This window comes from Lagopus leucura, unplaced genomic scaffold (assembly GCF_019238085.1).
Source record: "Lagopus leucura isolate 7727_CA_CO unplaced genomic scaffold, USGS_WTPT01 Super-Scaffold_100002, whole genome shotgun sequence".
Classification (NCBI taxonomy): Eukaryota; Metazoa; Chordata; class Aves; order Galliformes; family Phasianidae; genus Lagopus; species Lagopus leucura.
Window position 1 is genome coordinate 7,753,467 of NW_024962263.1, and position 5,508 is coordinate 7,758,974.

General features: G+C 41.9%; 1 long non-coding RNA gene across 1 annotated transcript; it reads left to right on the forward strand.

Annotated features, from left to right (window-relative positions):
- The first annotated feature begins 1,775 nt into the window (after positions 1-1,775).
- LOC122179344 lies at positions 1,776-3,499 on the forward strand. The gene is made up of 3 exons (XR_006178658.1): positions 1,776-1,816; positions 2,007-2,118; positions 2,572-3,499. It is a non-coding gene; the product is annotated as an uncharacterized LOC122179344 (long non-coding RNA).
- Positions 3,500-5,508: the final 2,009 nt, after the last annotated feature.

A 5,508-nucleotide genomic window follows, 5' to 3' on the forward strand; every position in this document is an offset into this window, starting at 1 on the left:
GCAAACACTCTACAGACTGGACCAACTCATGCATGGAGGAGGGAAGGCAGAGCTAGGCATACAGCGTAGAGTTCTCCAGGACTCACTATGCAAACTGCTGGGCTGAGGAACTGAATCACCAGCCCACAACCTCCCAGCTCTGCAGGAAGGTGGGAAACGCTGTGGTTTGCAGGCCCACTGCTCCTGGTCCTGCTATTCACATGTAAAGTGAGTTTCCAGCATCCTCCCTTCTCCAACAGCCTGCCAGAAACACAGTGACCCCAAGGGGTTTTCTTTTCATGGAAAATGTTGAAATTTAGGCTTCATTCCAATCTGGAAAGCAGGCAGATTTTGCAAGATCAAAATCCTCCACAAAATAAAATGACTTTTCACGGCACAGCTTTACAGATTGACGCAGACTGCATCCTACCAAAAGCAGCCTCCTGAATGAGTGTTGCAATCAGAATTTCCTGGTCTGTCACTTTCAAGAGCACAATTAGCTGCAAAACCAGTGCTCACAGTTTTGCAGAAAGGCACAGAGACTAAACAAATCAGACACAGCATCAGCAAAAGGGCACACAGGCTGCACCTCTCCTTCTCGTTGTGCCTAGTCTGATGGAACCACTGTGGAAGCCTATGTCACACCCTCCCTTGACACAAGCATTGGGAGCTGCTTCTCTCAGGCCTGAAGTGTTCATGCTGCAGCCAGCAACACTACAATTATTTCAGTTTGCATATGCTATGGCTGAGTTCAGAGTAGTTGAACTGCTTTGCACTTTCTTTTTGGGAAGTTTGCAACATTCTGCCTTGTGCTATCAGCCAGAAGGCTAGGAAGATGCTGGCAGGTTTGTTTCCAGTTTGCTCACTCACTTTGATCACCCTATTTTCCCCAATAGAAACATCCAATTTAAAATGGAGAAGAAACACGAACTGAGGATGAAGTACCTGAAGGAAGACTGCATCACCAGTTTTTGCACAACAATAACTTCTGCTTGTACCTTTAAACACATGTGCACAGCTCTAGATTTTACACAGTTGCCCAGCTTACCTACTGCATATAGAAGGTAGGACTGTGAGACAAGTTCAATTATAATTCTACTTTGCAGCTAGTTTGGTGACTTCATCTGGTGCTCTGATCTGAATGACGCAGTCGTATTAATATCCACAGGCACAGGAGAATGCTGCAAAGTAATATTTCTGAAACAGAAAAACTCTAAGACGTGATTAAGACAATACAACTTCTCCCTTGTTGTACAAAATGATTACTGTAAACTCCCTTTCCACTAAGTATCAAATGCTGGAGGCATAAGGAAAAGCTGAAAAGATGTATTTTTACTCGTTTTATTGGGAGAAGATTAAAGAGAATAAGCATAAACTTTAAATGATCTGTTTCAAATAATACAACTTACATAACAAGGAAATAGACTTATACGACTTTTTTCCTTATATTCACTTCTGGAAGAAATCTTAAGTTTAGCTACATGCCTATGCTGTCCTTTTTGGTACGGGTGTCGCTGGCTGGCTGTAATTTTCCTTATTTGTCTAAGTTATTCATTCACTCCCCACCCCATGGGGGGACCAAAGACCCCCAGCCCACTCCCAGTCAGAGCACTTTCTTTGTAAAGCATGCAAAACTCAAGTGCATGGCCGTAGCACGCTCCTCCTCTACCCAAACAGCACACTCCGTTATAGGAAAGCAGCAGTCATTAACACAGTGAGCTCATTCCAGAAACATCTCAAAAGTTTCTAGGAATAATTCCATTGACCTGCTCTTTCATACCAGACATCTTGTGTCCCCTCCCTCTCCAGGCAACGAGCTGTCCGTGAGTGCTTACATGTGAGTAGGAGTTTACACTGGAACTATATCAGTTATTTATCCTGGGATTTCTGGGTGTCTGCACAGAGTGAATGTTTGGGACCTATCCAAAGAGGGCTGGTTTCAGAACAGATCGATTTGCTGGAAACGGGTAGATTTTCTCCTCTCTCTCTCTCTCTTTTTTTAAATATCTTTTATTTTTTACCTTTAGTTTTACTTTTTGATCTTTACGTGGACAAACACCTCCCATAGACTTCTAAGAAGTGGAAGAAAAAACACGAAGGAATGAGAGAACAAACTCCAGAACTTTTTAAAAAAGAAAGGTAAATAACTTTCTCAGGTACGCTGGAGTAACACAGACGAAGTAACTCCACACGATGGAGTCAGTGTAAATTCAGTTCTGTGTTGCTGGGAAGGATCGATGAAGAGGACTGCACAGGCAGGAGTAAGGAGGATGGTGAGCAGACCTCATGCATAGCAGCATAAGAAGAAATTATAGAGAAGGGAATAAGCTGCCTTCTTGCATAGAGCTTCTGAAGAGTAAGCTCTCTTTATGTTACTACTGAGATTAAATGCTCAACATTGCCTTATGGGGTGTGCATGCCTGCAAAGTTCAAATATTTTATGTGGGACTTATCTGGCCTGGAGGGAAATTCCTGATGCCCCTATATTTAACTTCTAGCACAGCAGGCCAATAAAATTCTCTGTAGTTTTAACTCTCACAGCAACAACGTCCAAAATTAGCAGCCTTTTTTTTTCCCCTCCTCTCACAACAGCACAAAACTATCCAGAGGAATTTCACTAGATGAAGTAACAGTTATCCCGTGCTAAAGTGGGATGACCTTAACAAGGAGCTGCATCCGTTTCTGCTTTCTGTAAAGTGGGGAAGCCGCTTGCATCAGAGTTTTGACACTATTGCAGCTCACGGCTCTTGTGGAGCAGTGCCAGCCCCAGGAGCATAGCAGAAGCACCTCTGCCATCGGTGGTGAGGTTCTTGTCAGCCATTTCTCCAGCCTGTTGAAGTCCCTCTGCATGACAGCACAGCCCTCTTGTCCTGACAACCGCTCCTTCCAACAGCACTGTAGAGTGTGTGCCATATGCCATCCTCCAGATCATCAGTGAAGAGCCTGAACAGCATTGGCACATGTATCAGCCTCTGAGGCACATCGATTATACCACATTGTGTCATCAATCACATCAGGTCATGCCAGTGTACCTAGAGAAAGCCCTCCTGTCACCTTTTGATTCCCCCATGAGATTCAATTCCAGATGACTTTTGGCTTTTCTTAACCACTCCCTGCACACTCCAGCAATGCCCATATAATCCTTTTGAGTCACCTGCCCAGGTGGTGCCCACCTTTACACCTCTTGTATACTTTATTTTCCTTGTTCATCCATGCAGACCTCCTGACACCTTCTCTTATTTTCCTGCTCAGTGGGATGGACCATTCTTGAGACAGGAGCAGGTGATCCTTGAAAGTCAACCAGGTCTCCTGGACCCTTCTTGTTTCCAGGGCCATTTCCCATGGGATTCTTCCAAGCAGAGCCTGAAGAGGCCAAATCCTGCTCTCCTAAAGTCTCAGGTTGTAATCCTGCTTTTAGCCACGTTTTTCCCCTCAGGATCCTGAATTGTCCCACCACAAATACTGAAGAGCAGAAAGACGCCTTGTTCCCAGCTTGGGCTCTGGCACAAAACACATATGAAAAGCCAATTCTTCATGTGCTTGAGTGAGAAAAAATAGAGTATAAAAATAATAGAAATGATAGATCTTTCTTTGGAAATGTTGTCTGAAACATTTGTTTTTGTCTCTTTTTCCTTCCCAAATGGCTTACATGAGAATATTTCGTAGTGCTTTTACATAACATTTTATACTGTGTTAAATCACTGATCAGATTTCTTTGAAGGGAATCCTTGCGGGCCGTTTGCAATGCTAGAAAAAGAAGAGAAGAGAAAAGCATATTCTTTTCTTTCTTTCCAACTGGAAAAAGCCAAACCCAATCAACAGGGAAATGGTTTAATTTCAGACTCCTACAGCGATGTTATACCCATTGGCAAAGAGAAGAAAAAACATTTTTAAAGTACAACTGATACTTCATTTTTCTTTTTTGACTGTTTTGCATAGTTTTTTCTGTCTACTAATATGGTATAATCACTTTTCTTTTTTTAATTTTAAAGATGCAGATTTAAAATGTTCAGCTCAATCAGATCCATAGTCTTTTGCTAGCCAAGAAGCAAACGCCTTGCACTGTGTGGCACCATGGGTTCAGATCACCACCATTGCGCTGCTTTTTTACCACACCTGTTTGAAACAGAAAATTTTCCATTTCTTTCAGTGAGTGCTAAGAGTGAAATGCTGGTAATGCTGCTCATTCTTCAGGGCTTCTAAAATACAGACATCTAATCGCATGTCAGCCAACCTAGTCTTCGTGGAAAAGTTGTAGGTGTTCTGATGCTACCTGCACTACGTCTACCACAAACACTGATACAAAAGTCTGTAAAAGTATGTAAAGCAGGGAGTATGATTAAAAAGTCTATGGAAGCTTCTGGAAATCTGGCAATCTGTGGTGTTTTTGAATACAGAAACAATGAATGTAGGTTTTGTTCATTTGCTATGGTGAAACTTGCATGCTACGTATCCCTAGATGATTCTGCCTTTCTGTTCTGTACCATTGGGGAAAAAAATGTAGATACATAATAGAATACAATCTCTCTTTCCACACTAACTCACAATCCTGACGTGCAACTAGACCTCATGGGAATTGAGACTCCTTTAAACAGGGGATTTGTGTAATGCACTCTTTGGTTACCTATGGAGAATCAGCCTGCCATGCTCTGGCCTCCTGACCACGTGGTGCCCATTTGTATTCCCTTCCTCCCCACACTTCTGTGCAAACAATTTCCATTCTGGGGACAGGTTTTCAGGAAGATTTAGTACCAAACATCTCTCCTAAAATAAATGGCTGGATTTTCAAAAATGCTCAACATCTTCTCTATGGGTGAACTGCTGAGCAAAAGACTCCCTTCCTCCTGGTACCCTATTTTGACACCTTCACTTAAATATCCCCGCAGGCTGGGTATACCAGTCCCACACTCCTAACTGTCTGTCTTTGTAACAAATGTTTGAGGTTTGCAATAAAAACAACTATAACCCAAATCTTGCTGTAAATCTATTTATTTTATCTAGAGCTCCAAAGTTTGGAGGAAGAGTTGGCATTATTCACACTGTAAGTCACTGGAGCCGTACATTTCAGCACAGATAAATCAAATCTCTGCAGCACTGAACAGAGATAGCAAAACACAAAGAAGTCTACTTGCAAATCCAGGGAGATTTTCTTGCATAAAGGCAAAGCTGTTAAAGTTTTAACAGGATTGAAAATTGCAAGAATGTGCATTTACAACCAAGTATTGCATAAAACATAGTTTAAAATGATTCCACTTTTTAAGAATACTGGTACGTTATTAAAATATGAACTTGCTCATGTAGCTTTCAGATGCATCCCAGTAGAGTGTAAACTGAAAAGTCATTGCATTTCACTGCACAATAGTCAGAAGCAAAAGCAATGATGCGTTCTCAGCATTCATTAAATGTTGGAATATGTACTGAGGATGTAAGTGTTGACTAGACTCTCAGGGAACTGCATCATTTATATTCAAAACTAAGCTTCATAATAAATACCAAGCATCAAATCTCCTTGGACAGCATCTCTCAATA